We start from the raw sequence: 25,450 nt of genomic DNA, 5'->3' as shown, positions 1-25,450 counted from the left end.
TCCTCAACGTTGCCTTCAACCTCTGCCCCGAGACCTCACCAACTGCGACCTGCTCAGGTAAGTATTTTTCAACACCGTAAGACACCCCTGCACCTGTCCGGCCTGGGCCTTGGTGAGGAGGACCAACGGTGTCCCTATGTCCCTGAGCATTGCAACTTACTGTCCAACTGTTGGTTTTATTTGACTGGTCTCCTGGCCTGAGCCTGAAGCCCTTGTCCAATTGGGTCATTCTCCATTGCTTTGCATTAGGCACCCGATGCTGTGTTGGCACCCTGCACCCAGCCACTCCTATGCCGCTGTTGGTGTAGTGTTGGTGCTGCTTTGGGCCCTGTCCAGTGCTTGCCTCAGCCCCTGAAGACTAGTGCCCCAAGCCGCTGCTGCTTATCTGTATTGAATTGTATTGGACTCCCAACCTAAAACTTGCACCCTGCACCCAGCTGCCGCTATGCCGCTGGTGGTGCACTGTTGGTGCTGAACTGAACCTTACCCAATACTGATCTTTACTTGCAAAGACTGGTCGTGTAAGTTGATGTTATCTATATGTATGCTGAATGTTTTCTTCCACCCATAGGTTAACATTGCAAAGTCTGAAAATAGCTTTGTTCACTTTTTACATTGAAAAGTATTTCTATTGCAAAACGTATTTAACTAGGATGAAGTTATGTGGTTCTGAAAAATAAATGTAACCAAGTAAGTACTATTTATATAAATCAGTCTCTGATTTATTCATTGAGTGTGTGTCTTTTTTATTGCCACTGTGTGTAAAACAAATGTTAAACACTACCCTCTGACAAGCCTAACTGCTCGCCCACACTACCACAAAAGAGAGCATTAGTATTATCTACTTTAAACTCTGTAAAGCCTCTGGGGATCCACTTGACTCTCTGCATCCTATATCTTATTATTGGAATGGTATATAGAGAGCCAGCTTCCAACAGACCCATTCATACTCTGCAAACCTATTCATACTTTATAAAATTATAAATCTGTCGAGAGATGTTACCTATATTTAATTTATATCCATCTAGAATCTTTGCTTCTGTTCGATGTCCTTTGCAAATGAGGATGCCTTGTGAGATTGTTTTATTTCTTTCATGCAGTCCAAAATATTGATGATATATAGGACAGCACTGGCTGCAAAGTCTGTTAAATTAGCCAACTAAACTTCGAAACTACAGGCATGTCAAAATAGTTCCAGCTAGCAAAGTAGGACACTGAACTGCTCTTTCTCTAGGAAAAGCAGGTTGATATTGCCCAATCTCCCTAATGTGTGATGTTACTTTGGGGATTGGGAGGTACTGGGGGTGACCAGACCAATAATCGGCTGACAAGAACTTTCTGGGGAACACAGAGAGGCGCACTTGTTTTTAGTTTAATTCACAATATGAACATTCTTTTTTTATTATTACCAGCACAAGTGGATGAAAAGAGGGCACTGAGCAAAAAAGGCTAGATTGCTTTGCTTAGGCCAGACTGACTTCTGCATCCGTCCTGCACACTCTCCAGTCTCACACTCTGCTATAGAAGAAGCTAACAAAATGCGGCACGGGACACACACATATTGAGCCTGCGCAGCGCTTCATCAAAATTTGTGAGGACGATGCTGCCCATACACAATTTCTCTGCTTCCTGCCTGCAGCCTGGAGCACCCCCACCCATTCACAACTCGTCACAGGGTGGGGTAGGGTCTATGAGGATCATGGACCCCACCCACCGACGAGTTGAGAAAAGCAGGGTTAAGTAACCATGAACTCCACTCCCTGATTGACATGAAGCTCCTGGCAATGCAGGGCTTGAGCCTGAAGCGCCCCAGGCTAGTTTTGTCTCCCAGGTCATCAGGGGGTGGAGATCTTCTGGGAGGCTTTGGCTTTGCCGTGCTGATGACCTCACAGACCACAGGGCTGAGAGATCATCAGCCCAGCAAATGTTATTTGTATGATGATGGTAAATCTGTACCTGCATATAACATAGGCACATTCCTCAGCCTGAAGGGAGCAAGCCTGAAGTGGGGGAGGGGGGGACGGGGTGGAGTGAGTGCACCTCCCAGTCAGCAATCATGTGTTTGTCAGTGTGAACCATATTTAATACATTTACAATGTTAACCGTTACATTCTGCTGAAAAAGCCTGTTGAAAAAACACCTAATTTGGCCTGATAATGTATTGGGGGTGCAGCCCTGATCCTCACATTAGTACGACTTGAGCTGTGATAGTTGACTCACCTTCACTAAAGTATCACAAGGGGTATTGAGACGGCCTGGCTGGTGCAATACTTGTGGTGTTGCTGTGCACTGATGGGGCCAGCAGCCTGACGGGTGGACCAGAGGCCTGCCTAAACAGAGAACATCCTTGTGAAGGAGACTTGTGCAAATGAGTCTGGTGGAGAGGATCTGAGCAGTGCTTCCCTGTGGTAACCCTACCTGTGAAGTAGCCCTACCGCCGGGGCTCAATGGAGAGTTGCCCATGAGTGGGACAGAGGAACACTCACCATTATAGAATGAGGACTGGAGCAGCACTGTGTGTCAATGACACAACGCAGGAGACCAAGAAGAACTGTTAAGTGGCAGCATGCTTAGGCCATCACATGGGATCATTAACGCTCTGGGTGTTCCCTATCTCAGTCTAGAGTGGTTGCTGGACCCATACACTGTCAGCATGCCAGGGTAGTGTTTAGATTTTCCATGCAGGTTCTAGTTTGTCTGGCATCTCCTACCACCAAAGGAGGGACATAGCTGATAATGGCTGATGTTCGAAAATGTTGGCTGATGGCATCTATGCTTAAGGATACTTCAGAAGAGCCCATTAAAGGGTGGGGATTCATAGGTAAATGAGACACACTCTATAGTGCTCATTATCCTCATCATTCGTATGAGAGGATGCTAGGGCCTGATGTGGAAGGAATTTCTTAATCACGAGTATCGAATACCAAAATATTGTGATGTTTGTAAGGTAAAGCCATACTTACGTACTGTACTTGCCTTGGAAATATTTTGGTACTCAATTTTTAGGATGCAATATTTTTTTATATAATAATTTGGCTTGCAATATTTTGGCATACACCTGAAAAAAGCTCACAGTTTTGGAGTTCTCTGAGCTAACAAAGCAATGCAGAGGAAGGCTTGCACTAGTGCCCTGTAGCACTGACTGCGTTCTGAATTGAGGGAACACCTGCTCAGGGGTCACTTCTGTGAGTTAAGGTGTAATGAATGACCCATGGGGCAGCTATGATGAACCTTGCGCTAACAGGCACTGCTCAGAAGGAGCTCACACGAACATGGAAATGCCAGAATGGAACACCTGTTGAAAGGTTACTACTGTGGAAAGCTCACAGAGTGGGGTGAGGTGAACGCAGCTTACACTGCAGGGCACGGCACAGCTGGGAGGGATTTGACCGCTGAACATGGCTGCAAAGGGATCATCATTTGAAGGTGACCGCTGGGAGGAAGCTGGTACTATAAGGAAAATTATACCAGGAGCTAACATTGCCATTGTTCTGCAGAGAGGTAGTTGGCATTGAAAGGACTCATTACTACTGAAAAGATCATTGCCCTCTTGGTCCATGTTTGCTCTGTTGTCTTTTTGGGATGCACGCTCAAGAATAAGTGATCGCAAAAAACGGGGCGGAGAAAGGGTGGATTAAAAATGGACATGAAGGAGTGCAGACGTGCTCCCAACTCATTCCAGCACCTGCTGCTCAAATGGTTCTGCACAATAGAGGCTATGCTGTAGGCTGTACGTCCTTGCTGAGAGGGATCTCATACTAACAGGCATTAACTGTTAAACCGCTCACAGTGTAGGACACATTTATGAATGGGAGCTAACACCCTGTCATAAATGCTTGTCATGCTATATGCAAATTTACTGGGCACTCACCTTTATGTCTTCCTTAATGAAGTTGGAGGAGAATTTTTTTTGATAATGAGTATCTGTGCTTGCAATGGCGTGCAGCATAGTGAAGGATGCTGAGAAAGTAAAACTAAATCATGGACCACAAAATTAGGAGATTTCATCTTGTATTACTGCGCTGTGGAAGCCATATTGGATCATAACTGTTAGACCTGGCATTCCTGGCATGGTTTTCCATTAACATTTTGTCATCAGACCACCTCTTTTTGATGACTTAATGTTTTCTAAACACAATTGTCCCTGATAGGGAGAATACATATGTTCTTATGTATTCTCCCTGTCAGGGACAATTGTGTTTACTGATACCAAAAGTCCTTGACCATTTCAATTGTGTCCCCTTGTCCTTATTAACACCACTTAATTTTTTCTGGCCTTACTACTCTCCACATTTCATCACTGCTTACCAGTGCTGAAGTGCTTGTGCTCTCTTCTTAAAACATGTTACATTGGCTTATACCCAATTGGTGTATTTAATTTAGTTATACGTCCCTAGTAAAGTGGCACTACCTGTGCACAGGGCCTGGAAATTAAATGCTATTAGTGGGCCTGCAGCACTGACCACCCACTTAAACAACACTTTAAACGTGTCTCAGGGCTGGCATTGCAAGCTGTATTTGGAGTTTTAAACCGCCATATTGATATGGCAAAGTAAATCTTTTGCAAGGCTCAAACCTTCTTTTTTAATAAATATGCATTATCCCTAGTGTAGGCCATGAACAGCCCGGAGGACAGGGTGCAATGTATATAAAGATCAGGACATGTACTTTTATGTTTTACAAGTCTTGGTAGTGAAAAACTCTCTAGAAGCTTCTATTCAATTCAAAGGCACAACTGGGCATATATACGGGACCTCAGATACCAACTCTTCAGTACACTTTTGGACCTGTGGATACTCTGCCAGGAAGAAGGAATGCTGTGCTGCTGAAAGGACTGCCACTCTGCTGGACTGCTGCTCTGAATGGACTGCCCAGCTGTTCTCACGTGCTATCTGCCGCCCTCTTGCCTAGATGTTAGACCTGTCATCCTTAGGGTGGTCTTTCCCCCAACCTTATGCCTCCCTTTGTTGCTTGTGCTACTCCCCTAAACATGATGATGTACCTGATTGGCATGTTTGTTATACTGGTAAGCCCATTATAATTTGGTATACTATATCCCCAGGGCCTGTACTTCAGATGCTATTAGTGGGCATGCAGCACTCATTGCCCAGCTCACAGAAGTAGCCTTTTAAACCTGTCTCAGACCTGCCACTACAGTGCCTTTATGTGCATTTTACTGCCACTTTGACTTAGCATTTAAAACTACTTGCCAAGCCTTAAACTCCCCTTTTATTACATGTATGTCACCCGTACGGTAGGCCCTAAGTAACCCTAAGGGCAGGGTGCTATGTAAGTAAAAGGTAGGACATGTACCCATAAGTTTTGTAAGTCCTGGTAGTGACAAACAGACTATTTCATTGTTCACTACTGTGACACCTACGCCTCTCATAGGCCAGCATTTGGAGATCCTTAAAATACTTTTAAGCTGCAATTCCTGATCAGAGAGGAGTAGCTTTTTCATGTTTTATATATCTGAATGGTAATGATACCTCCTCCTTACTGGTAAAGTTGGATTTAATGTGTCTACTTTAGAACGTGGACATTTCTCTGTACTTACTGCTCTTTGTGCTGACAGCATGCCTCCAATACACATCTAGGCTGGGTGACAGCTACAATTTGTACTTTCCCTCTATACAGCCACAAACACAGGAACGATTCCTCTAGATTCATCTGCATTCTGATACCCTTCCTTTGGAAGAGGTGGGTCACACTTGCATCTGAATAGGCTGAGTCCTGTCTTCACACAAAGCACTGATTTACCCCTCAGGGTTAGCCTGACAAGCAGGACTGCGCTAAAATGGATCCTTGTCCACTTCAGATAGCACTTTTGAAGTCACCCCCAACATCAAATGCACTTTTGGGTATAAGTATTGGGTTGCTGACCCCCACAAATCATACACTTCTGGATCGTGAACTGAACCTATGTCAGAAGGACTGCTGTGCTGCTTAAAGGTCTGAACTGGATGGATTTTCTGGAAGGACTGCTCTTCTGCTTGTTGCCCTGCTGACTTCTGCTCCTTGATTCTTCTGAAGGTGAGCTGGACTCTGCCTTCCCTCCAAGTGATCCCCAAGGGCTTGCTGGACTGCCTACTGTTGTCTGAGGTCTCAGGGACACAAACGACTTGCATTTCTGCTGGTGTTGCTGGACTCTGCTTTCTGCGCTGAGTCCTACCCTTGCCTGAGGTGCCCCATCCATGTTCTGAGTCTCAAAAATGGGCTCTGCAGCTGTTTTCCACAATATCAATGCAGTGATGACTCTGGCCGATCGGAACCACGCATTGTGCTTCTATGCCAATGCATGAGCTGATTGACAGCAACACCTCGACGTACTGCACGGCTCGATATCGATTCGACAGTCAGCATGGTTTAACATCAATACATCACCTGCATCACAAAGGGTTGAACAGCAAAGCTCATGTCAACGACACAGATTAGCGTCGATGCTAGCCTCCATCCATGGATCATTGATGACGCGTCATCTCCTCGCCTCAAGTCTCTTTGACATTGGCACTGTGCTCCATCCAAGATACTTTGTCGAATGGGCCTGTCTGTGTCCTGTAGCCAGCCTGCCCTCGATCGCGGTCAGCCTGAACTTTGGATTTGCACTGATCCCTTTGGACCTCAACTAACCTTTTGACCACTGGAGACTGCTAAGCACTATTTTTGATTTATTCTTTAAAAATTCATGTCTCGACTTCTACTGATTAGGCTTTGTCATTTTGGTCTCAATTTGCTCAGATACATATTCTCTATGTTCCTAAACCTGTGTGGAGTATTTTTGTGGCATTTTCATTGTGTTACTGTGTGTCGCACAAATATTACCTTTGTAAATTAGTCTGACTGCTCTGTGCCAAGCTACCAGAAGGTGAGCATGTTATTTTTATGTATATACTGCTTACCCTGACTGGAATGGTGGTTCCTGCTTGGCCTGGTTGCATACCTCAGCCGTCCAAGAACCCAGTTTCTAACACAGGGGAGGAAGAACCGGACCTGTAACTTCGGTAACGAACTATCTGGTAGAGCGATATGTTAGTTGTAGATTCCTTACCATCCCACCCATTGTCGACACTCTGCGAACTGATTTCTAGGGATAGGGACTTCCCTAGTTTTGAATCACCAGTGGTCAGTGTCTTTCATGGCTTTGCACTTGGGGCGTGGAAAGTTGTGTCAAGAACTGATTTCAGCGCACATGGGCCGCATCTATGTAGGTCCGCCGATGTCATTGTGGCACCTGTGATGCCATCGACGGACACGTAGCCGACCAACGCCACCTAATGACATGCAGGGGTACTGCTGAAGAAAAAATCTCTGGATCCAAACTGACACCGGGGGGAAATTCTAAGGTACGGAATCTACAACTAACATGTGTCTCTACCTGATACATCGTTACTGAAGGTAAGTAACTTGTTCTTCTGGCCCCAAGCTCCTTCAAGTTTCATGCCTCACCAAGTTGGCCTTCAGCGGTGTTAGGTTGCACCATGATTCACCCGGCCCTTACTGTGGTTGGACTCATTCCGTGGTTTTGGCAGCACAAAAAGTGGGACAAAGTTCAAGCATTTATGACATTGTCTTAGCACAGCTATAGTGTCCTGGAATCACAGATGTTTCCGTGTGATTGCTTCTGGCCTGCAGAGTGGCGATCTTGAGGGCCGGTACTCTTGCCAAGCAATGGCCCTCCCTTCCAACCCTACTTATCCTCCAATTTTGCTCTTTTTTTAAAAATTTTACTCCAAGATGTTCCTTGGAACAGAAAATGAGATATTAAAAAGAATATCCTCCACAGCATATCAGTGAGCATGAATGGAGACGCCCACATGCATATATGGCATTACTCTGAATCCACCCGAAAGAAAAATGCCTGCCTCAGCATGATGACATGCGCATTCAGGATTTTCTTTGTTGCACTGGGAATGCTATTTTATTATTTTTTGTAGTTTTTTTGCCATGCTGTTCAGCCACGGCAGCATTCTCTTTTCCCTTTCCGCCAACGGGGTTTAACTTTGGCAGGAAGCATTGGCAAAGCCAAAAGATTAGGAAGGCTAGACCTATTGACTTAGCCAACGTCATTTGGGATGTGTGCAGTGGGTGGTTCTTTGCATACAGTTTTTATTTTCTGTAAACTTAAAAGGCAAGCTGTACCACAAAAGCCAGCTCCAAATACTATGAACTTTGTGTGACTGAAACTTGGAAGGCCTCTATTCTTTTGTCTGTGGTGTTGTCACATGTAATCCCGTCTGTAGATATTGACTACTTCAGCAAATGCACCATATTTAGAGCGTTTTCCCAGGAAATTGTGAAGTTCATTCTGAAAATGCCCAGTGGAACTGCAGTCATGTTTGCAGGAAATGCATTTGAATAGGTTGAGGCCTTCACCTACCTAGGCAGTGTCATAGATAAGCAGGGAGGCACAGACACGAATGTCAAGACAGGAAAAAAAAAATAACGGCTGCCTTCATTCAGTTAAAGAAGATCTAGAGCTCCAAGGAACTAACACTGCAAACCAATATCAGGCTTATCTTGTAGAGATGTCTAACCGCAGATTCCTCTCCTTAGAATTATCCCCAGGTGTCAGAAGGGATCTGGAATTTTTTGTGAGCAGCACCCCTGTGCGCCGGTAGGTGGTGTTGTTTGGCTCCGTGTGTACCCAGTCGGATCCTCAACTCCAACACGGAGCCGGAGGGGCGTCGTTCAACACAGACTGGAGCCATACCCTCCAGGCCAGAGCCTTAGAACTATTCCTATAAGCTATGTCTTGGGAAGGATTGGGAGGTGGTCACTGGAATCTGAGGAATACCAGCCTTTAGATCCTCAAATGGACTGATGTGAGGATTTGGGGGAGGACAGTGGCCTGGACACTTTTCAAAGTACTGGTGTGCTTTCTCCTCCTACCGTAGCTATGGTGGTAAGAAGGGTCGCCGAGGTCCTGGACTTTAGCCTACCCTTAGTAGCATAAAGATAGAATGGGGGAACCCTGTGTCCAGGACTGCTGAATGAGAAGCATTCACATCCACAGACTTTATGCCTGGATTCATTTCGAATGATCTTTCGGTTTCCTGAATCATTTCTATTTGACATAGGGTATAACTTTGCCGTGTTATTTCAAGGTGGATATTCACTTAACCCCAATCCAGAGATTCCACTCACCTGAATCATCCTGACCAGTGCAGATCTTTCTGGCAGCCTCGACTCAGAGAGGGACACCTAGGGATACTTCCCATTTGCTGGGCTGTCTTTTGTCCTGAAGAAGGCCCACTCTGACCCCATACTAATGCATTATCAGGGTCGAAATGTTGACGATAACACATGGCTCAGTCTTAACAAATCTCTGGGTGTACACTAATGAGCGGCCTGCCACAACCAGAGATATTGACTTTGTTGCTGTTCTGACCATTATTCAACCTGTATATATTTGTATATAGCTTCACTCTTGTATATTTGCACTGCACCATCAGCCCTGGGCACCTATTGTCACTTTGAAACACTTGGCTTTACAGTTATGCCTCACCTTGACACCCCTTGAAAAACTTATTTTAATTATGTTTTGAAAAAAATCAAAAATAGAAAATAATAATTTTTGCAAACAATTTGGAGTTTCTTTTGTTGTATTGTTGTGTTCGAATATTCACTTTGTTGCGCGCTGTGATTTAGCCCACTTTTACTCTCCGGCATATTGGTTAAGCAGAGAGTTGTATAAAATATTGATAATAAGATTCATCGTCATTTGCAATGTAGCTGGTTTTCTCCCCGACAAAACCACTGTTGCTTTACTTACCCTCAGTGGCAGTCAAGACGAACATTTTAGCAGAAGTAATTCATCCAGAAGTGTACCCCTCAAAACGCTCCTACCATTTGATGAGGTCCTAACAGACATCCTGCTTGGGACCTGGTCCAAGGCCAGGACTGTAGTTCCTGTGAACAGGACGATTTATTGCCACCATTGCGCTGCCCCAGGGGACCTCAATTTTCTCACACAACACCCTACCCCAGAGAGGGCTCCCAAACAAGAAGGGAGACAGCCATACAAGAAGCAGTAGAGTAGTAATGGGAGCGGTATAATTTTTGAGTGTGGCATGCCCACTGATGTTTTCTATCCAACGCCCAGTCCTAAAATCATTTTGCATGATCACACCAGCATCGAGTGCCGACTGACACCCACCCCACTGTATCTTTACCCGGGAGGACCTCTATGAAGAAGGACACTAGCCTCAGAGGCACAATAGGTTGAACTTACGGCAGCACTGCCTGTAGTTTATGAGAATCCATGAGGTGGCATCAATTGATCAAAAACTGAACTCAGACACGTGTCCTCAACGCCACCAATCCCTGAGGAAGACCTTCATTAAAGCGCCAGGCTCATCCAGAAGGTCGAAATGCGTTGGCATAGTTAAGGATCTGAGTGCCCTTAGTATTGACACAATGTGAATAACAACTACAGAACAGACTGAGAGGATTTATACCTCTATCCTATGGTCATTTACATTATTTTTGCGCCCGATCCCTTAGGGCCACTTGGTACCTGGAGGACTATACAGTGGAGGGTGATAATATATACCCCATGTGATACAAATCCAATAGTGTGACAATACATTTCATTACATATGGGAGTCTATACTGGGATTATGAACCTTTTAACATGGCATTCATAAATTATTTCAAATTGTGGTTTGTCAATTAATTCAAAACTCTATCTTCCTCTATTAGGGTGCGGTTAGAGAAAGTGTTGAAAGTCGCTGAGAGGTCGAGGAGGAAACTTCTATGGCCCTGACTGTTTTGGGTCTCTTTTTCTTCGTTAGAGTTCCCTAATTCTGAGCAATTGGTAGTATCTATGAAATTGTCTGTAGCCCCAAGGTCTAGTACACTACAGTGACATTTTCTTGTTTGAACTTTAGAGTAGCACTCAAAATGAGATGTGGTACTGAGCTCTGTAGAGTGTTAGCTGCTGATTGATCCAGAGGTGTTTCAGTCAAATTTGAAGGGTTCTCCTGCTTATCCTTCGAGCTGGTTAGTTTTCTGCCTCTTTGGATACAGTGGTGCTTACAATCTGCTTAAAGCTTGCTCGAGCCTTTGGTTTGGCTGAACACTAACGAACAAAGCAATCCTTCTTTCCACTAAACAGACACTGACCATTCTTGCATCATAATTCTTTTTCTGCCACTGTAAAGGGGCTACGTACACCTCTTATTTCCATAGGTTCCGTATTTTTGTTATTGGAAGAATCAGTAACCCTGTCTCTGGAGCAAAGAAAGACTCGCGTTTTAGACCACCTCCTCTCACCTTTCCGAATGGATAGCCTATACTCTAAGCTTAGGGCAAGGTCAGCCAAATCAATACAATTCTGCAGTTGATAATCAGTCTGAGCTGTGATGTCCTTTAGCTCATCTCTAAGTCCGCAATGGTACATTGTGGATCTTTTAGCATCTGAATAGTTGATTTCAGCAATTAGGTGGCTACATTGTGCAATATATGCTGTCAGATCCTTACCTCCTTGTTTGAAGGCTGTACATGACAGGGCATCTGGAAAGGCTGCTGGTCAAACCATAAAATGCAGTGGTACCCAAATAAGGAAGGTCTGGGTTTGAATCGGATCCCATGAAAACCTCTCTGTTGGACCCAATGGTACTGCCATGGGAATTGAAAAGGAGGCCATCTTGGGATTTGATGCTGCACGTATTGATTTAGGAGTTACCAGGAAGGTTCCAGCTGTACTCAAATGAACCTGGATTTGAGCCACTTGCAAGAGCTGCAAGAGTTGCAAGAGCTGACGTTTTTGTGCGGGCCGCTGCCATATATTTCCAGAATGTTTACAATCATTCTACAAAGGTCCTGCGTAGATGACAACTTGAAAAGCCAACTCAGGAGAAACAAATACCGCTGGGCTTGCAATTCTGTCAGGCCCGGCCCCTCGTAAGAGATGCTCTCAAGATGCCCTCCTTCTGGCAGCACTGACTGTGAGTTTTAAATATCACCAGAGTATCAATATGGCCAAATGGGGGGAATGGAAGTTAGGGGGAATACTACAGGGGAGGAGACCTGGCAGGAAAAGTGTAGTGAACAACTCTTAGTTATGTTTTTATATTTCACATAAAAAAGGCACTGGTTGTTTCTACTAAGAGAGCAAATCCACAATTACATTTCCTTATGTTAAATAACATAACGTTCTTGATATTCCTGAATCAAAACAGTAACAGTTATTTTTAAAGTTAATTTTGAGTTCCTAATACAAGCCTATATATCCGTAGATAAATCTCTACTGACGGAGAACTAGGAGTTAGTTCCCAATGTGTTGCTTGTGCTTTGGTTGGTTAATCTCACTTTGCCATCCACTAGTGCAGACCTAAACCTGCCCCCAGCTTGCTACCTTACTAGAGTGCTGTTTTTTCCCAATTCATGAAAAGAATTTCTGCTCGAGCGCCAGAAGGGGGTACCTCATCCGAACGTCTGAAAAGGATGAGCGGGCATTGAAGGCACCTACTTAGACAGCGCGGTGTCAGAAAACACATGCAGCCTTGATCTGTAGGAGAAAACATCTTGGGTGTTTGGCTCCTCAATGTGGCAGCTCCTTTTAAAATCAACCATGAATAGTAAGCATAGCTGAAAGGACACAACCTCTTTAAATAGAGGTGCCATTTGAGTAGGCGGTGTCTTCAAGCATGTTCCAGAACTTACACCTGCTGCCAAAGGGAAACTACAATGAAGCCATCCGAGTCAGCACAAACCGATGAGTCAGGAGGGCCAGTTGGTAATTTGAGCATTTTCTATGCATACACCTGCTGCATAAGGGAAACAACAATGAAGTCATTAGAGTCAACACAAACACATCAGTCACCAGGGAGAGCCAGCAAAGACATCACCAACCGAGCTACCTACAAGACTGCGCTCAGATGCTATCACCAGTAAATTAGACACATCAAGAAAAAAGTAGGGGTGGGCGATAAACTCTGCTCCACCAGCAGAGTTCGCAATGTTTTGTCCACTCCGTGTTCTGCTTGTAACGCAGAACTTCAGCAAAACTCAACCACAGCATGAGGGAGTTGTTTCCTTTTGCATGGCTCACCAATGATAAGTTAGCAAGCGAGAATGTGCAACCCCTAGCACGTTTCTTGGGCACTGAGTGATATATGCCAACATGGGTGTTCACAGTAGGTCGCAACCGTTTGCGTTGAGAAAACTGCCACAAGAGTAGAACATCTACTTGAGCAGCCAAAAGAAGCTGCCCCTCTAGCACACCGGGTGGTACTGTTCACTTTTACAGCACAGACCAAGCTCCTTGTGCTAAAAATCTGTGCGAGCAGCGAGACATACCAAATTCCATTAATCTACCCACCCATAGAAAAAAGCACTAGTGGACCGTATCAAAAGAAACTCCAATCAACTCCCTAAAGAAGGCCAGCTAACTAGAAGCGCTCAGCTCTATCTATACTGGCATAAGAAGCCACATCAGGCATGAAAGGAGATCGTGCATCAGAACACGAAAGAATAGCGTGATTAGAAAACGCCTTCCAGTCTCGCGCTTTTTATCATTCACAAATTCCGATATCTGCATCTTCAAGTCCATTCGTAATCTTTTGCAGTTTTCATCAGGTTCAATAGGATAAATACCTTTGAAACATCCTTTTATCTGGTGATAGATTGGAATTACGCTGTTCCCTTCGTTTCAACTACCAGCAGGATAATTATTTCATTGTTTGCCCTGATATATTATAAAAGAGGTACTTGCAGCTCGTTCCTTTTTGTTAGGAGTCGTTTTCTTCAAAGTGGTTTATCTACACGATACACATTGAGGTTTTTTCGCTGCTTTTTAATCAGAATTGTGTGGCAATTCCTGAAGAAGGCGTTTGTTGTACGCCGAAACGCGCGTCGGATACAGAATTTTGTTCTACCTGCCACTATATATTTTTAATGTCCTTATTATATGGAAATGCATATTAAGTACTGTACTATAATGAAATGTATAAATTGTCTTTTTTAATTCTTTATTAATTTTATATACATTTGCACACTTGGGTATTTCATAATTATTATTTGTAGTGTTTTTGATTACATTATTGTAGTTTATTTTATATATGTGGATTGCCTAGGATTGTTTTTTCTCAAATATTATTTTCCCTATCCTAGGAATCATTTATCTATGGTTCAGGGGGTCCTTGTTTTTCTCAATTATGTCCTGCATTCCGTCCACCAACTGTGTGTCTTTTGCTTTCTCACCCTAAGTGCGCTGGGTATGCCCAGACATGGTTCCTGTGATCACTGTGTCACTGGATTCAAGCTATCCTGGCTGATGAGGAGTAAAACCCTGAAACCGGTCCTAGGATGCTTGTTTCCAGTCCAGGGAGGACCTGGCTTGGCAGTTGGGGCCATGAGGTAACGGGTCAAAACTGATTTGCATATGGCCAGGTCTAAACTGGGGTGGCATGGTGAGCAAAAGAATGATTAATTTAACCCAGATCTCTTGACTGGGGTGAATTTTTTTATTTGTTCTGCATTCCGTCATCAATTGTGTGTCTTTTTTGTTTTATTCACCAGCAACAGCAAGGGTGTTAAATGTTTTCCTGCCCAGAGTGTCACCTCTGGTGAAAACCATGTGCACCCCACAGCAATCAATACTTTTCTTTAGTCATCTATTCCCTCTTCTACCTCCAATTGCTACTTGCCTGACTCTTGCTTCCGCAACTAGTCTTTTTAGGTCGCAGCCTACCAGACAGTGCAACTGTCTGGTTTGCTAAAAGACATCTTGGGGACTTTCACAAAGTTGACTTAGGAATGCATTCCGCCCATTGATTATCATTAGCTTTGTGTTTAGTCTCTCCAGGTTCAATTCATCCCGTGGCGGCTGGTGACATTTGAAAATGGTGTGGGGTAAAATTTGTGTGGGAGTGCACCATGGCGAGTGAGCCTGAACAACCTAAGGAGGGTTCTAGGGGAGTCTATCCCCCTTAATTTGTTTTAAAAAGAGTGGCAAACTGGTACATCTTAAGGATATTGCGGGCCCTGGGCTAAATATATTTAGAAGGCCCCAGACCCTGCTAGGAACAGCTTTAAATATATGGTCCAGTTTCAGCAGTTCCTTGCCCTCTTTGACCAGGTCACTGACAGTGCACAGCCATTCCTCCAAAATTCTAAATGTGTTTACATCTATAATATTCATGGATAGTGATGACATGTGTTTTCAATATTGCAACACAACAGCAGCTCACTAATATTAAGGCAAATATTCTCAGTGACGCCCTCCCATTTCTCATATATGTGTGAGGTACTGCGTTGATCTAAAAGTAACTTTTTTAAGGTTGTTGCATGAAACATGAACTTACATTTCTCCGCAAAATGCCACTCTGAAATAGAGTGGTGTCCCACATCACCCACATTAAAAATAAATGTCAGAAAAATGGCAATCACTTTACCTCGACTGAAACACATGACAGCTTTAATTCCGCTACTAAACGTTTTATGACTTCTGCCCTGATGTTGTGTTAATGATTGAAGGAGCAAGGTGGAACACACCTCCGACTTGGAGATCTCTCCATCGAGGTTTATATGCTCCAGATGAGGATGATGACTATCGACAAGTTGTTGTTCTCCCACTAACTGCCCAGCATTGTGGACCTAGCAGGTTCCTACTTATAATGGGGACAATAAACTATATGTTCCATAATGCTTTGCCTGTTAGTCACTGTAAGAAGATTCAAGTGTTTATCTGCCACTTGGATCATACAGTGAGAGTTGTTTGTCCAACAAAAATTGCTCAGTCTGTAAATTATCTTCACTCTTAGTTCACTCAAGTCTGCACCCAATCGTATCCGGGTTAAGGAGTTCAGATTAATGTCACTTTAATGCTAAAATTACTGTGCACCTCCACTATGAACCGGAGCGGTGAAAGGTGATCCGGGGCCTTTTCTCTGCCAGGCATGTGTTTGCCGAAGGCATTACCAGTGTGTTTTGAGAAGCTGTTTGGCAGGCGTGGCCGGCATGATAGGCAGGTGGGGGGAATTGCGTGGAGGGGTCACTTTAGTGGGGGGGAGGCAGGAGGGGTTTGATTAAAATAAAACGTAACTTCCCGGCTCTCCTCAGGAAGTAGCCACCCACAGGCAGCGTCCCTCGCCTCCCCTCCCCTCCGCCAATTACAACGCTGCAATGGCATCATTGTGATTGGTGCGGAGAGCATCCAGCCGGGCATCTAATGGGAGGCCATTTTCTCTATGCAGCCTACATAGAGAAAAGGAGTGTGCATGACTGCTTTGGTCGGCCCCAGTGGGCTGACGAAGCAGTCAGGACCCACAACAGTGGCCTAGCCACGCCTCCCCTGCTTTCCAGCAGACATATCCACCCCCAACCAGGCACTTCAGCTTTCTCGCCGTACGAGAAACAGAAACACAAAATGGTAGTTTTACCATTTTATGTTTCTGCTTCTCGCACTGCGAGAAAGCAGTGGGGCAATGCCCCACCGCCCTAACAGAGGAGCTGCCCCTGATCGGCCCTTTTGTTGATTAAACCATGTGTACAGTATTCTTCCATGAACTCCCTTTCTGTAAACAAGCCTTTATATTTTGTTCTTATTTTGTAACATTTTTGTGTAGTCAAAGACGGAGGTCAAATGTCAGCCCTGTCTTCTGAGGGCACTTTTTTACTTTTCTTTTTAGACTTGAAAGTGTTAGGATTTATATGACAAACCTGCTGATTACTGGGGATAGAAAAGAGGTTCTTTCTAGCACACAACATCTGAATAAACTTTGTATGTATTTGAGAATTAGGAACACAAAGGAAGTGGTTTTTTTGTTATTTCTGAACTGTGTTGGAAACAATTACTTTAATATGATCAAAACAAATCATTACACTAGGTGATGCAACTTCCATCCATTTTCAATTGTGCACTGTATAGTTTTATTAGGAAAACTGTATGTCTGTGTAAAGGCAATGGTCATTTGAACTGAAAATGTGCTTTTAATGGCTGTGCGCTTCAATACCATGTGTATGCCACTCTAATCCTTTCCATTTTACTCTGCGCCATTCCCCACCACTGCACTCAACTCTGCACCATTCTACTTTACACCACTCTGTGCCCCTGCACTCTGCATCACTTCACTCTACACCACTGCACTCTATGCCACTTCATGCTACACCCCTCTATTCTACCCTGAACCACTCTACTCTATGCCAATGCACTCTTCGCCACTCTACTCTACACCACTTCACTCTATGCCACTGCACTCTACACCACTCTGCAATAGTGCACTCTACACCACTGCATACTTTGCCAATACACTATATGCCAATGCAAATTACTCTGTAACACTCAGCTCTATGCCGCTGCACTCTACGCAAATCCACTGTACGCCACTCCAATATACTCTTCACCACTGCACTCTACGCCATTGCATTCTATATAACCCTACTCTACGCAATTACACCCTATGCCACTCCACGTAACTGCACTCTACTCTGCGCCACTCCACTCTACACGAATTTACTCTACTCTGAAACAATCTACTCTACGCCACTGCACTCTACACCACTCTACTCCACTCTGCGCCATTCCACTCTATGCCACTCTTCTCTTAACCACTGCACTCTATGCCAATGCACTCTACACAACCATACTCTATGTCACTGCACTCTATGCCACAGAATTCTACTCTGCATCACTGTACTCCACGGCACTGCTCTCTATGCCACAATACTTCACTGTATTCTACTCTGCTGCTCTCTGATGCTCTACTCTGCACTACTCCACTCTATGTCACTGCACTCTACGCCACTGCACTCTAGAACACAATACTCTACTCTGCACCACTTTATGGTATTCGACTCTGTACCACTCTACACCACAGGACTCTATGCCACTCGACTCTACTCTGCGCCACTGCCCTCTGCATCACTCAACTCTATGCCACTCCACTCTGCACCACTCTACACCACTCTACTCTACACCACTGCACTCTATGACACTCTACTCTATGCCACTCAACTCTGTGCCACTCTACTCAGCAGCACTCTACTCTGCACCACTCTACTCTGCACCACTGCATGCTACGACGCTGCATTCTTTGACGCTGAATTCAATGTTGCTGCACTCTACACCGCTGTACTCTGCAACACTCTATGCCAACGCATTCTGCACCAGTCCATTCTACCCAATGCATTCCACTTTGGTGCATTCCACTCTAGGCAAGTCCACACTATGTAACTCCAATGCACAACACTCTCTGCCACTCCACTCTTCAACAAACTACTCCACTCGTTGTCATTCCAATCTACGACACTCCACACAACTCTCTTCTATGCCACTAACTTTTAACCATGCTGAACAGCGGCCAAGCTGCTGTATAACATGACAAAAACACATTGGCAAAGCCAATAGCTCTTGCATAGGTGAGACCTGTTGGCTTTGCAAATGCTTGTTAGGATAATGTGGCATTCCTAAACCTTGTCAAAAGTGGCACTCTGGCCCCTAATCATTCAGTTCCTCATCTATTCCCCCATGGAGTGCCTGTATCTCCTTTCTGCCCCTGAAACTAGAATACCCGCAAGTAATCCAACAGAAGATGGTTTACTATTCTAACACCAGTACTTGAATATGTGGGGAAAGTGTTTGTGAGCACTGCCATGCTTTCGGAAAGGGGTAGATAAAAAATAAGTGCCAATCAGTACGCATGTCCGATGGGCTCTTGCATGCGCACTGCAGTCTGAGGGGCATAGACAGATGGGGAGGTTAAATAGATGGAACATGGGCAGGCCCAGCACTGCGTTCTCGCAGAGAGCGCGATTAACTGTACCCTCAGGGCCTGCAGCACCACAATCCAACAGCTGCATAGTAATTACCACACGCAGGCCCTCCTGTGCTGTTAATCACATTGTACCTGTGAGCGAGTGGCGGTGCTTAGTGGCTTCATGCCTCAATGTACCTACTTAGCATATTTCAAAAGCCCATAAATGGATATATGTGGTTGGAAGTAGGCATGGAGTGCACTAGGAATGTAAAAGGTGTCACCTAGGCCCACTCTAGCTCTGTCACAGCAGTGCCATATAAGTGACCTATCACTGCAAAGAATAAACACAAACTATCATGGCCCTGCTGTAGGGTGCACACATTGAAAGAGTTTGATGTGAGGACGAAAGCACTAAATGGCCCCATTGGGCCCGAAAACAATATGCAATATTGCATTTTTCATACCTTTTAATTCGAGGTCATAGAATAAATTTTATGGGCAATTTACCTCTCCATTTAGAGAAGATGGTCAGAAAATTGGGATGGTAATACGTGGTATTTTATTAGAATTACTAGGTGGCATCAGCATTCAATTTACCATTCATTGGATTCGTGGGTCCTTGAATTGGGACTAATCATGCAGGTCCTGAAATGAAGGGCTGTTTAGCACATGCATTACCACTCATTTTAGGTTGCTTTTAGCAGGACAAAAGTTAGAGAGGATATGCAGGCCACATTTCCGGCGCAATATCGCATCTAGTAATATTTGTATTATATATGGACTGTAATCCCACAGAAACCTTGCTGAATATGAATAAAGAAGTATTAAAGGTACACATTATACTGATTTTATACTTTGAAAGTTGAATTGTAGGAGAACTGTAAAAGGGAGTAGCATGGTGTAAAATAGGTGTACTTCTCAGCTAGTTATGAGTTGTAACTGCTGAGCACAAGACAATATTGGCAAGGGACTGCTGGAAGGCAGCAGTCACTAGCAAAGCCTTAAAGATAGTGAGCATATGTGGAACAGAGTTTCAGAGGTCTACTATGAAGGCGACTACACTGGATGGTGCTTCTTGAAGAGTGTTCACTGACAGATCTCTGTTGACAATGAGGAGCGGGTGAAACTCTTTTTTATACACCTTTTTAAGTCGAGCCTGGTTAGCGCACAGGCTGCTCTGCGAGGCATGCTGTATTCAGATATGGATGGATTTGAAGCTCCGCCCACTCTCCACCCACATTTTCAATTGGCTCCTGTTACTGTCCTTTCTAAATGGTTGCTTTTGATTTATGAATAGGCTTAGTAGTCCTTCCTTAGTACCGCCTTTACTACATTTGTAACCTCCCATGAGAACTGGCCCTTTAACTAGTGTTGTTACGCAGTATGTGTTATCTACAGTCTGTGAGCACTATTTTCTCCTATTGCAGACACAACATGCTTTCCTGCAAGGGTGCCCGCTTTGCCTCCAGGAGCTGCGCTTTAGGTTTCAGCATGGCGCCTGCATTTACATTTATATATTATAAATGGCGGCAAAATTGCACCGTTTTATCTACGTATTATTTTTTAGAAGCGCAGCACGCGTTTACTACACCGGCCGCTCGCCTTTTATTTCCTCGGGGCTTTTTTATGCGGACTCGCTTATCTAATAGTTTTTGTTTTACAGCGCACCATTGCACGCTTTCACTTTATTGGTGGCCGTGCCCCTTTCTTTAGACACTGCTCACGTTATTCGGTTTATTGTCAAGTTCAATACTGCAAGATGCATTAAAAGAAAGAGGCGCAGCCACCATTAAGGTGTAAGCACAGCATGGTGCGCTTTTACAAAAAAAAAATTGTTTGTGAAGTTCACAAACAAATGCTTTTTCTTGTGAAAGCACCCCACGCTGCGCTTTCACTTTAATGCCGGCCACGCCCTTTTCTTTAGATGCGGCGTTGTACTCAATTTCATACTGCCACTTACACAGCTGAGCACCGCTCTTTTACAAAGGACTAAGGAAAACAAACATACAAAAAAATGTACAACAGGGTTGTCCAATGTTTGTCGAAAGTCTCGTTGTTTTCTGGACCGTCAGCAATTATCTAACAGCAACACCTTTAACAAAACATCTAACACAGTAAAGGCTATGTAGCTGGCATCATTGTACTATCCTTGCCCTTGGGTTGACCCTCCATACACAAATTTGTTGTAGCTTTGACCCTTTTGTACAGACAATGAACGTCCCAGCTCAATAGGCACATAAAGTATCCATTTTGCATGTCTTCTTCTCCTCTAAAACATAGCAATAAAAATAAAACACCAACTGTGCATATTAAAAAAGCTCTGCCAGATACATCTAAAGTCTTGGTCAGGAGAAGAATCCACTTCACAGCGATGTGCGCTGTTATGATCTGATCCACTTACACAGCTAGGCACCGCCCTTTAATACACAAGCCTCCCCACCGCAGCTTTTCCCTCCCCCACCCCCTACCTTTCAGTGTCTTTGGAGTGAGGTCTCGGATTTGCGAGAGTCTGAGCTATTAGCATTGTAAATAACAATGCCTTTTACATATGGGTTTGTTTTCAAAACAGATAAATAAAAGTCATTGTCATTTACAATGGCAATTGCTTATACTTACTGCATTGTACATGCTTGTTTTATAAGCGGATGCGAAACTGCAGACATTTGTGCCATTTCTGCATCTGCATCCTCCGGACTTTAAAAAATGGAGGATGAGACAAAATGCCCTGCAGAACAATAATTATTCTTTCAGTGCAGTGAGGAATGCATGGAACAAGGAATTCTTGGGCCACCCACAAGAAACGTGGTGCATCAATATATTTCCAAATGCAGGTAATAGGGATCTCACCCTATTTAAGTTAGACTTTTGCCCCCTAGGAGTGGGCATAGAACCACGCTATGCTGCGGGAAAAGAACTGGTAGAAAAGGCATCCCAGTTAGCTGGTAGGTAGTTAAAAAGTAAAGAAAAGCTTCCACGTAAACCATTTCCCCAGGTACTCATGTAGTTAAACGCAGAAAAGTGCTGATGACCTACTCTGCTGTGCCGGCCTGGAGATAATGAGGTCATGGGGGATAGGGTTTGTAATGCATGCCCAGTTAGCAGCAAATGAGGGACATGTGAGTCAAGTGCCATTGGGTTTCTTCTAGACTACAACCACTCCCCTGGGGACGCCTCTTGGTGGCTCCCGAACTTGGTCTCCACCCACACTTATAGACCATGCCTAGAACCTCTGCATCATCATAGCCACCAACGTCTCCATGAGCTGGCAGATTAATGCCATCTCCTTGTCATGCTTTCACATCCTGCGGAGACTACGCAAGATTTTCAAGTGGATTCCACTGAACACCAGCGGTCACCAAGGCTCTTGTCATAAGCAGACTTGATTAAGGAAACGTCCTCTACAATGAATCCCAGCCAATGTCCTATGCCAATTCCAAACCACCCAGAACGCCACTGCCAGACTCATCCTGAACATCCTGCAAAATAACCACATCTCCCCACACGTCAACAATCTCCACTGGTTTCTAGTCCAGGAAAGATGTAAGTTCAAGCTACTAACCCACACCTTCAAAGCTCCTCACAACACTAGTCCAGTTTACCCTAACCACCACCTCAACTTCCACCAACCCACCAGACACCTTCAATCTGCTTCCCAGGCAAGAGCACACTTCCCTCGCATCAAGAAGGTCAGAAGCGGAGGATGCTCCTTCTCATACCTCAAAGCCAAGACCTGGAACGGCCACCAGAAACAACTCAGAATCTCTCCCTAAAAAACTTCTGAAGGAACCTCAAGACATGACTCTTCCAGATGAAACAAGCATGATTTCCTCCTCCCCTCTCATGCCTTCCCTACTCAGCACCTAGATTCCCTCATGGGTAACTAGTTGGGCTCTACAAATTCACATACCATAACAAATAATGAGAGACACCCGAAAGATAAATAAATCACTTGCAGTTTGAGGAAAACTCTAATAAGTAATGGTGTGCAACTGATGGTTTGCCACATGTTTACTATGGATGTGATTAGCTGTTTGGTGCTTAGCTTCAAACCCTTACCTGTGGACATAGTATTGCCCACAGCATGAGAGCAGCATCTGAAATGTTAAGGAAATTTGGCCATGAAACCACATGCTCCGACGGATTAAAGAACATGGGGAACTGGAGGAGGTGAGCCAGTGGGTAAGTATATATTTTATTTTTCATTTTATGACCCATTGACACGCACTGTTTGAAACTCCCACTGCCTCCAGCCTCAACTCCAGAGCTCTTAGTCATGGTATATTATTAACACTGTTTATAACAAGCTTTGATTGACAGCTTTGGCTTGACCCTAAAGCATTCTCACTGTCTCACAGTGCCTGTCAGTTGGTAAAAATGATTCATTTGCTAGCCCTACCACTTATGCATGTCACCTCTATTCTCAACACCAGCTCACTTGTTAAACATGCCACAGAGATCTTGGACCTGAGGCACAACAACATCCCAGACCTACTTTTCCTAAATCAAACCTGGCTGAACCCTACATCAGTACCTGACATCATAACAGCCATTCCCCAAATAAAAGATTACCAGGCAAGACAGACTTAACAAGCCTGAAGGTGGAATCACCATTATCCACAAGTACGTGATCAGCTGCACCACCTCCATGGACACGTCATCCTCCAACATGGAATACCTGTCATTCAAACTCCACATCACATCCAACTTCACACTAAGAGGCGCTATAATCAATAGACAGCCAGGATTGTGCACCAACTTAACTGACACCATCATGCACTTCGTAGTATCCCTCACCCTCGATGCTAGCAATTACATCCAAATCGGAGACTTGAACTTCCGCCTAGAAGACCCCACTGACTCCTACCCAAAAGCAGTCATTAAAGACCTTGGAAGCCTGGGCCTCACCCAACGAGCAAAGGGACCTACCCACATCACTGGATAGCTCCTGGATCCGATTATCACCATCATTGACAACATCCAGGATGACAAGCCCACAACAGGCTCCTGAAAGACCACTCCTTCATCAAGTTCAGCATACCCATCCCAGTCCAATGCACACACACCATCACCAAAAGACTAGCCCACTGAAAATGGAACAGCATCACTTACAAAGGCTGTAATATCGCTTTCAACACCCACCGAACTGAAAACAGCAACAGCATCCCCAAAGAACTTCAATGATTGGATCATTTCCTGTTCCGACTCCTTGGACCCAATCAAACACAACAATAAAACAATATCTAGACTCAATGCCATTTGATACACATTGGAACCCAGACAAATGAAATGCCACTGGAACAAACTGGAGCACAAACGGAAAATGAGCCAGGACAAGCAGACAGGAGCATGTTTACACCCACCCTAAGATGCTACCAACAAATTATCCGGACCACTAAACGATTAGCTCTGGTGGATCGCATTGATGTCCGCACCAACAGAAGCAAAGACATCTTCACCATTGTGAAGGATATCACCTCATGAGTGGTTATCTCCAACTCAATCAACTCCTCACTGGAACTTTGCAGCAATCTCTCAGTTCATTAGCAATAAAATGACTGCCATTTACAGCAACTTCAATCAACAATTGGACCCGACAGACCTCAGCCAATGGTTACCAATCTTATCCAAAGAACCAATGCTAACACCATAGCCTGTTACTTCCCCAGAAGAAACTGAGGCCACCATGAAGTCAGTCCATTCAGGCATCCCCATCGAACACCAGATACCATCACGCGTACTCCAGAGTACTGCAACCCATCAATGCCATGCTCACACCCATTCACAACTCCTTCGCCTCTTCGGTCCTTTCCCAGATGATTGCAAACATGCAGCTGTTCTATTGCTAAAGAAACTCTCCATGGACCCTTCAATACACACCAACTACAGGCCATTCTCCCTCCTATCATTCCCAGCCATGGACTTAGAGAAAATCATCAACAAATGTCACACGGACTACCTCAAAGACCACCAAGTCCTTGACACCACAAAGTCTAGTTATAGACCTAACCACAGCACAGAAACTGCCATCATTGTCACCATGGATAACAACCGCATGAATCAGGATGGAGGAGACACAGCAGCACTCACCCTCCAGGACCTCTCTGCAGGATTTAGCACAGTCTCCCACCCACCTCATTCTCATCCAACGCCTACATGACTTTGGAATCCCCAGACAGGCACTGATGGATCTGCTCCTAACTGACTGAAAAAACTCAATCAGTATGGTTGGCACCTTACACCTTGGATGTCTGCAACCTCATCTGCAGAGTTCCTCAAGAATCCTACTTGAGCCCAACCCTCTGCAACACTTACATAATTACTCTAACCAGCATCAATCGGCTAACAGCATTAATGACACTCACTCATCCTCTCCCTAATGGACAAGACACCCAGTATCTCAATCAAGTTCAATTCCTGCATGACTGAAATCGCAAGGTGGATGAAGACCAACTCTCTGAAGCTGAGCACCGACAAGACTGAAATTGGGATCTTCGGTAAGAGCACTTCACCTTGGGACTCCACCTGGTGGCCAACAGAGATAGGCCCAACTCCCACGACCCACACCCAGGACCTTGAGATCGTTGACAAACTCAACATAATGGCCCAAATTAATGTTGTTACCGCTTCATAATTCCATACCCTGGAGATGTTGAGGAAGATGTTTAAATGGCTCCCAATCAGCAACCAAAAAACCATCATGCACACCCTCATCACAAGCAAGTTGGAATACGGGAAAACCCTCTACGCCA

Source organism: Lissotriton helveticus, chromosome 7 (genome assembly GCF_964261635.1).
Source record: "Lissotriton helveticus chromosome 7, aLisHel1.1, whole genome shotgun sequence".
In the NCBI taxonomy this organism is placed as follows: domain Eukaryota; kingdom Metazoa; phylum Chordata; class Amphibia; order Caudata; family Salamandridae; genus Lissotriton; species Lissotriton helveticus.
This window is presented reverse-complemented; position numbering follows the sequence as displayed.